Source organism: Meleagris gallopavo, chromosome 3 (genome assembly GCF_000146605.3).
Source record: "Meleagris gallopavo isolate NT-WF06-2002-E0010 breed Aviagen turkey brand Nicholas breeding stock chromosome 3, Turkey_5.1, whole genome shotgun sequence".
NCBI lineage: Eukaryota > Metazoa > Chordata > Aves > Galliformes > Phasianidae > Meleagris > Meleagris gallopavo.
In genome coordinates, this window is record NC_015013.2 from 53,357,936 (window position 1) to 53,367,658 (window position 9,723).

Sequence of the window (9,723 nt, forward strand, 5' to 3'; positions counted from 1 at the left end):
ATGATGACATATTGTTGGCTCACAAGGATAACTCTGTTTTATCCATGCTTAATCTCAGTTTGCTGTATTTCTTCCTAACCCACAGTCAGCCTGTGGCCTGTGGGGAACAGAGGAGCCACTGGAAACTAATTTATAGGCACGGCTGTTTTCCTTTTGCCTCTCAGTTACTCTACTTTCTGTTCCCCATGAGGAAAATAGACTCATATAGGAAGGAATAAATTGGTTTCATTTGCTAAAAGAAATGAATAAGAGAGTAAGAGTAGAATAGAATAAGAGTAGAGTAGAATAAGAAAAGAATAAGGATAGTTGTCTTTAAGTCGGGGAAGGTGTAACCTTGTCTGCATCATTTTTAAGTTAGATGACTGAAACCATCTGGAAGTCTCTTAAGAGAATCTGGGAGTTTCAGATTCAGCAGCACAGGGATTGATGGATGCTCTTCCAAAGCATGTCTCCAAGATCTGTAGCTCACCAGTTGCCTCATAAGCAGTCCTTCATGCGGGGTGAAGCCTTTGGTACTCTGTAAGAGGAATAAGAGGTTAAGCCTATCACAGAAATGGGTTCAGTGAGGGAGGGAGTAGAAATCTCACATCTTTTCCAACTAATTTTGAGAAATGGAGCTAACATAGAAGGGAAGGGAAGTAGAATGGGTCCTGCAGGTCCATTGTGCAGGCTTTGAGATAAGGTCATTACTGCTAAAGACTAAAAGAACGGGCTATGTGGAAGAGTAGCTGCTGTTACATGCCTTGGAAGGAATCAGAGGAGGCCATGATGTATTCTGCCATTGGCATGTAACCTTATGGAGTGTGGCTTACTGTTTTCATACAACATGATTTACCACCAGCAAATTGATTTCCTTGTGACTGAGTTTTTTTACAAGACACTTAGCGGTGGGCAGATGGCAGATGTGCTAAGCCTGCCACTTGTTAAGCTAATTCCCAGCTGGGGAGGCCTCTCACTACCACTCCTGCTCTGCTGCCTCTAACTGCCCAGCCGTGTGTGTAACCTGCCTGGTCTACAAGGAGAGTAATGCTCCATGAGTATGTGTTTTGAACAGCTTTCTTATCGCTGTGTGGTTTGGCTTGAGGTCCTCTTGGTACATTAGCTTCTTAAAAAAACACATATGTGGTTTCCAGCCTGGGGGTGTAAGGCATGCATTGCTTAGCCTTCTCCCTCTACCTCCTCCAAGCCTTTGGCTGAGTGTTGGGTCAGCTTAGGAAAATGGCCGCCACAGGCCTGCAAGGCTGGAGACTGAAAAATCAGACTCTTCTGTTCAGCTGGGTGTCCACCTTTCCACGGTGAAGGAGTGAAACTGGAGAAGAATGGCAAGCACAATGTGGTTGTTCCAAAACACTCACCCAGTCCTGCCAGTCCTCTTTTTTCTCCAGCCATGGTACTGAGAATAAAATAAATTCATTTCATTCAGAAGGACTATGAGATAAAGCCTTCCTAGACAAATGTGAAAAAATAATTATTCTCTCACCTCTAAACGTATAACTCAGCTGGCATAACTTAAGCCAATGCATTAAAAAAAAAAATCAGAAAGGCAAGGCTTGGATTTCAATGGACATCTTTGTCAGCTGCTGTTGCCTAGGTATCCCTGTTTAACATTCAGGGGCTTGTTTCTAGGAGTCACAAGCTGGAGAAATAACCAAGTTGTTTTAAAGAGAAGAGGACTCAGCTTTGGTTTGCTGTGTTCACTTTGTTGTGCTGATGTGGGTGTTCATTGTCTGGTGATGGCGTAGGAGCACAGATACCCTGCAGCAGCATTTCCCCGGCTCGCTTCAGCCAGCATTGCACGCCTGGCTGTGTGTGATGGCTGGCACGTGTGCACTGTGCGTCTGTTCTTGCAGTGCTGAACAAGAAGCGCCACTTCAGACTGCACAGCGTGAGTCACAGAGCAGTCTCCTGCCCCGTTTGCATGGGTTGGGTTGCTCTCATTTCCACTGCAAAGGAAGGTGTGCAAGCAGCCTTCCCCCCAGGGCAGGGGAGAACTGTGCTGGACGTGCCCTCACACCAACCTCCCAAGGCAATTGCACAGCTCCAGCAAGGTGCTCTCTCTGCTTTCATGGCACTTGACAACACTGCGTGGCTTGTGAGATCCCAGTGATGTGAGGGACCTGCTTTTGCCACTTGGCAACCACCAAACCCTCTGGCCTTAGCTTTGTATCTTTGGAGCGAGCAGCTGCTGTGGGAGATGTCAGAACCCCACCACGCCAACTGCCCTCTGGAGATGAGATGAAGAGAAAAATGTGAAGGAAATATTAATTAAAATTAAATATATATGTGGTCATATGGTATAACTAATGGGGAGCTTCAGGCCAATTTAATTTTAAGATCTCAATAGACAGCAGCTATCAGCCATACTTGCTCGCCCCTTGGCCTCCACAGGGCATAGTATAATGAAAACATGGATGTATTTCACCGCCATGTAGTGATGCTCTAGCTGAAACTCCGAGAAAACCTATATATCCTATATCTATAGAGATACTTAAGCTTGCTCTAAAATTTCTGGGATGAATTCTAGAAGTTCAGCCAGACCCAGCACTTCTCCTCATCTGATTCCTCACAGAAGCATGTGGACTTGTCTCTGACTGCATAAAGCTAATTGTGCTCATGCAGCCCAAAGCTGACAACTAAATTACTGTTCCAGCATACTTGCAGAACAAAGCTTCAATGGCAATGTTGCAGCCTGGTTTCTTGGACCAGCAGTTTGAAAAGAAAAATAGTTATGCAAATTCCATTTGGAAATTATATACAAGAGCAATGCTGGAAAACACAATCATTTTAAAAGGACTGTACATTATTGTAACCATATTCTGTTTTCGGTTATGTTGGCACAGAAAATGCAGGCCTATGAAGTGCTTTTAGTAGAGTAGATGGATATTTGAATAAGGGGGAAAAATTTAGGTTGGGTGTCAGGGAGAAGTTCTTTACTATGAGAGTAGGAGGTGCTGGAACAGGCTGCCCAGAGAGGTTGTGGATGCTCCGTCCCTGGAAGTGTTCAAGGCCAGGTTGGATGGGGCCCTGGGCAGCCTGGTCTAGTATTACATGTGGAGGTTGGTGGCCCTGCATGTGGCAGAGGGCTTGGAGATTCACGATCCTTGAGGTCCCTACCAACCCTGGCCATTCTATTAGTGAATGATTCTGTGTGTGTGAATATAAGTCTTTTTCATACAGTGCAGTCCTGAAAGAGGTCTCAAGTATTCTTTAAAATCCAACATTGATTGAAAGTGTGAATTCTCTCCACTGTGAAGCTGTAACATTGCTGTTCTGGAAGCACTTATTTTCACCAACAAGTTGGCACTGTTCAGAAGTGAGGTCACACCGTGAATGCTGGGGGATACCTTGCTCCCACTAATCCCATTTCTTTCATATTTTCTGCCTGAAGTCCCACAGTCACACAAGATCTGGAATCTCACAGTACCTACAACCCCTGAAGATCTGTAGCTAGGTAGCAACATATCACACAAGAAGTAATCTCTCATTACTTACAACTTTGTCTTCTTGTCTGCAAAATTTTTGCAGCTACAAGAACACATATACCTTTAAACTAAAGAAGGGCAAATCAGGGCAAGGACCTACTCATTTGGAAATGAACACAGCGATCTACTGAAGATGAAAGTCTTCTTTTTATTAATAGGTGTGCCTGTTTACAGGGGTTAAACTTTCTATCCTAGTTGAAATTAACCTCACTTATATAGTTAATTTGTTTATTCATTATTATTTCTTGTTTGCCTGTGACATAGTAACACTTGCAAAAAATTAATCAATACAAATCCACACAATGCTCACAGAGGAGCATTAGGCTGATCTGTTACCACTGATCTAAAATACAGAATTTGGAAGTACAGATCAAGGCCACTGTGATATTTTGTTGGTTGGTAGAATGTGGAGAAAGTTTCAGCTTTTCATTTCTGAACGATCTAAAAAGCAACATTCTGCAGACTTGAAACTATACAAATCATAGTTGCTTTTATTTTGTTTTGTTTTGTTTTGTTTTGTTTTTTAAAGAAGTACAAACCTGCAACCATGGAAGTTGGAGAGCATGGAAAACCCATCAAATAACTGCAGAAAATACAGGGAGACATGAACATGTATGCACGTCTTAACAGTAGTTATTGGCACATCTGCCTCCTAAAACAGCCAGCTGTGTTCCCACTGACTGCTGTCTCCTGGCTTTTTCTGCTAGCAAATCAGAAATTAAGTAGTGAAGTTGTAAAACCAGAAGAATTCAAGAAAAAAATAAATATTCAATAAAGCAAACTCAAACCGCTGGGGTTTATTTATTGTAGTTAAGGGCATTCCCTATAGAAAGGAATAGTAGGAATGAAAGAGTAGTGCCACATTCTCCTTTACAAACAAAAAACCTGACATGCACAGATTTTTTGCATGATGTGAGGCTGGGATTTTGAACAGCTCCTTTCACTGCATGTAGAGACAATAATCCTAGCATGATGTGAGCCAAGTACCTGGCACGCTGCACAGTTTTTCAGCCATCATCTCTTCTCACTGAGCAATCTCAGCCACTATACAACCCGAGGGGCAAATCTTGGTCCCTTGATTTGCCCTGTCTTCCTAGAGGGGATCTAAAGTGTGTTGGTAAGGGAGTCTGGGAAAGAATAAAAATCTCTTTGGAAATACTTTGAAGTATTTCCCTGAGTTTTCATGGGCAACCTGTGAATTCATGCATAAAGGATATTAAAAACATCCTTGGGCAGACAGTCTTATATAAAGCCCTTCTGTTAACTTTCAGCCTGTGGCCAGAAAGTATCCTCGCTGCCATGGTATTTCCTCTTCTCCTTCATGCTCCTAATTTAATATTTGTTCATTCTCCAACATCTCTGAGCAGAATCGGTCCCTGCTGTCCTTCTCCAGGCTGTGGTCAATGTACACATCCTGCATTTCATCTTGGTCACCACAACTGGTGGGACACAGCTGGGCAGGAGCAGTATCCTCACTCTTGGGGGACAGTAACCAGCCCCAGTGTGGCTGCTTCCCCTTCCTTCTTCATCCCATGGTGCTGGGCTGTGCCAATAGCTATAACCAGGGCTAAAACTTCATTCCCTGAGGGTTGGAGAGGGAACTTCTTCTTGCCACCTCACCACCTGACTCTTGAAGGGGATTATTTCATTTCCCCCCTCATGTGAGACAAATCCTTTCCAAGGAGGTGGCATTTAGCTTAACATCAAAGCTCAGTGAGGCTCACCAACATGAACTGCGACCTCTAGAAAAGAAAAGATGAATTGTTTTTCCCCATGCTTTTTGATATTTATATGATGCAGCAAAGGCCTTGACTTTGATGGCTTTGAAGTGTTTCTCCCTCAAGAGTGTCTTTGTTTTCTGCCTGAGACATTTATCTCTTGTCTAGCCTTGAAAATGCTGGTGTCTGGAAGCTGGAAAAATTACAGCTTCACAAGAGCTTCAAGGCCAAGCAATTAGGGAAGAGCTTTAGCTAGCCTGTAAATTCCCGGGGCTGGCTGCAGCCATGAGAATATCAACTTGAGTAGGCTTGGAGTCACTTGTGGCACAACACTGGTACAAAAGAGCAGAGGTGCAAATGTAAAAAAGCCTTTTGTATGCTTGTTTCTTCTTGCAAGTGCCTGCTGTAGTGCAGTGATGAATTAGCATTTTATAGGGTACACAGCACTCATTGGCACTTGTGACAGCTGAGGCTCACACCTGCAGGAGCAGAGAGGAGCAGGTCCACCTTCAGTGCTGCGCTGAGGGCAAAGGAAAAATCACAGAGGGCTTTTCTTTTTCAGAAACTTCCATTTCAGCCTTTGAAATGCACCAGAATGGATGATCACAAAGAGCCACAGCACCACTTTGAGATACTTGTCGTAGGTAACCACTGAAACCTATTTGAATACATGGTTTAATTATTCTGCTTTTCCAAGTTGTACTCTTCTAGCACCAAAATTCGTGGTTTTTTTTTCATTTTATAGACTGAACCTATACCCAAATGAAAAGCAGTTGTAAGACAGAAACATTTCTTTTCAGAGAGCTTTTTTGTAATTAGTAAAAAGAAAAGCTTGATTAATGGGATAGAAGGGCAATGTGAAGGAAATTTCTAGTTCATTGCTTAAGATCTCCAAGAACAACAGATAGAACTGCTCTCACCTCAGCTTAGTCAAAAAAGAGACAAAAATGGTGAAGTCTCTATTAAAATTTCTCAGCAATACATGTAAATAAGTGGAGTTTCCTGTGTTACAGCATGATATCATGATCCTGCCTTTTAATTTTTGTGTGTGCCCCATTCTCCATGACCCTTTGCAGGTGGTATCGTGATAATCTTTCATAATACACAAAATAAAATAAGCAGTGTTTGTTCATCCTTCCTTTTAGCACAAGGATTAAGAGAGTTTCAGTCACCTATGGGATTGCATACTGCTGCCTCACGATGCCAGTAGCGGGCAGGCCCCAGCCCTGGTGCGAGACCCCCGCCCTTGGCTCTGCAGAGCAGGGCTCTCTGGGTAAGATGAGCAGGAGAGCCACATTTTTGCCATCAGATCTCCCATCAAACAGAAAGTATGCAAACAGCCCCTGGTGTTTCAGGCCATTACACAGTCTTCCAAGATGTATTTCCAGTGTGCTGTCAGCGACAATAGCACGGCTGCCCTGCTCCCGCCATTCTTTTGTCACCACATTGGACCCTGTTTCCTCAGAATGAGGGGTAACGCAGACAAAGCTGCCATAACAGAAGGCAGCTGCTCACTTTGATCATTTCAAAGGTTGGTCATTTTCTCAGCCAGCCTACAGCTTATACTATTCTGTGCACCTATTTCTGTGTTTCTTGCAGAATCGCAGTAGAGATATATGATGTGAACAACGCTCTTTATGGAGAGAGAGCACAGTGCTGCATCTTGCTGTGCCATCTGCCCTTCTGTCAGCTCTCAGGTCTCATTCCTCCAAGCTCTCCCTGGGGAGCCCGCTGCCACCTGCACCCCATCCTTAGTGCTCCCAGGAGGGGCACTCGGCACAGCCCCAGCCCGGCTCTCCCAGCACAGCGCTGTTTATTTTGGCCCCTGTGCTCAGCCACTCTGCTGGGTGACTTGGAGGCAGAGGGTCGGGGTTGTGCAACTGAAAGCTAATTAATTAGATCAATCTCTTGGGGCCTGTTTGTAGGGGAAAACACTTTCTAGTATTAATTTGCTTCAGTAACATAAATGTGGTCTTTCTGGCTCTGCGTTCTCAGGCACAGTTCCACCATTTTCACACGGCTAAGAGAACAGATCATGTAGCACACCCCTCAGCCCAGGCTGAGCCTTTGAGCCTCTGCTGCCTTGTTAATCTCAGTGATACAGCTCTTACCTAAACTCTGATCTATTCCTATTGACACCAGATACTACTTTAATTTTTATATAAAATCTGCTCATGCCACATAACATTCCACTCTGTGCATTGCAATGATCAACCTTATCCCCACACTTTGCTAATTCCTCCTTCCCTGTGGATCTTCTCACGGTTACCAGGGCTGCAGCCCTGTTGCATGCCCTCCCCCAGGTCGTCTCTTCTGACTCTGCAGCTCCTGGGTAGCTCTGTGCCCTGCCCTGTGCCCCCAGCCCTGAGAGCAGAGCAGCCGCACCATGCTGCCATTGGCAGCAGAGGCACTCAGCTCTGAACAGCCAGATATCAAACTAACCAGGGGATGAAATAAGGCAAGAAGACTTTTTCTAGCTACTGACCTGCACCTAGCAGTGCTCTAGATGATTATTAAAGACATGAGTAGCACGTATGTGTTAAAATCAGCAACATTTGTGAAGACTGATTTCACTTGCAGAGAACAACTGTGCTCTCGGAAAATGCTGTCTTTTTACTGCTAGTTATCCGCTCGGAGTGATTGGAACCCAGTGCCTGCTAAGAGCATGGAAAGGCAAACCCCACCCAGGGCTGCTGCTGTTCACCTAGTTCAAAGTCCTGCAGGAGGTGTGACATCCAGTGCTGTGTGGGCATCGTGTGCTGCAGAGCCTTGGTTTCTGCCAATTACCTGCCTGCCAAAATCATCAAATGCTGTAATGTACATGATTATACGTAGACGTTAATGGTTAAATAGCTGTGCTGTCTCATCTGCCCTGGTGTCTGGCTGAATGAGTCCCATAGAAAGCCTGTCTCCAGTGTGAATGGGAACAGCCGCAGTCAATACCGACACCTCCAACAACTGTCGATTTACAGTAGACGACATCTATCAGATATGATGATCAGGAGATCGGCTTTCCCAGCCATGACCCCAATTGGCCAACAAAGATGCAGAGTGCGGGCACCAGTGTGACTGCATCTGTCAGGGCGTATTAGCTCTGAGAAGTCATTACCCACCCAAGGGAGGAAAATTAGCGGAGTAAACCATGCTCCCCTCCCCCCTTTCCTGTGTAACCCACTGTAAATGGGGCTGAAAGCAGACAGACAGAGCAGAGCACAACTTTCCTCACTGCTGGGCAGCCATTAACTTTCAGGTCTTTTCCTGCAGAGACAAAAGGCAGTGAGAAGGAAGTTTGGCAAGTTAATTTTTTATTTTAAAGAGAGCTTCCCCCAGCCTCCTCAGCTTTCCTTTTATGAGAGGTGCATTTGGGAGACCTGAATGCTCCTCCTTCTTTCTGGATTTGAGATCTTGTTTTTTGAGCAGTGATCACTTTCAGTTCAAACACAGTGCACTGTGTTCTCTGCAGAGGTGAACTAGCAGCATTAGCTCTGGTTGAAGTAGGGATGGAAGAAGTATGTGAAGAAGTAGGAATGAGAAACTTTCACTAATTCAAGATATTCAGCTCTGCTTTTCAATGAAGGTATTACACTGAACCTCAGCTTCTCATTTTGACACGTTTCATATTTTGTTCAGGTTATTATATCAGGCTTTAATACGCAGCTCTAGCTGATGTCTGATGCAGAAATCAGAGTTTGCTGTGGCAGGGTGGATGGCTTCATTGCTCATTTCTGGGTCCGGAAACATTTTGAGCTCGTAGGAGGTGTAAATTTTTTGGTAAAAATATGGAATTTTTGGCACATGATGTTGACAGATGAATTATATCTTCTTTTGAAAGATCTTGTTAGTGTAATTATCTTTTTCTGTATTTTTTGTAGTAGTGTGATGTTTTTGGAATGCTTCTTTTTTTTCATGTACCATATCAAAATATATGTAGTAAGGAAAAATATATCCATGACATACAGTACAAAGGCATATTTCTTCACTTGGTGACAGACAAACAGAGATGATGGAAAGAGGTAAGGAGAGAAAAGTCTTTGAAGCTAAAAATGTACTTTTCTGCCCCAGTTGTGTATCACACTAAAGGTAGAAGATATGTTCTTGTGCACTGAAAAAAAACCTTGAGGAAACATTCTGGTCAAAGCCTTGCCTGTGCCAGGTGAGTTTTGCTCTCAGCTTGAGCAAGGTGAGGCTTTGCCCCCAGCTGCAGCTGCAGTTTCTGCTGCTGGCTGCTGGGCTCCTAGGGTCTCATCCATCCAGGAGCCTTGCCCAGGATCTCAGACATACCAGTAGACTGTGATGGAGTGATGCTGACCCACAGTAATATCCTCAGAGCATGAAAAGATGCATTGAGCAAGTTAAAAGCACTTTAATATCCCAGGTACGTATGTGTGCTATTCCTGCATTTGATGCTGATTTTCTGGGCAGTATGGGTATATCAATGAATCTCCATGTACATCAACTGCCCCTTGACAAGATGGAGAATTTCACTTTTTCTCTTCCTACAATATAATTCAAGTATAAACAAC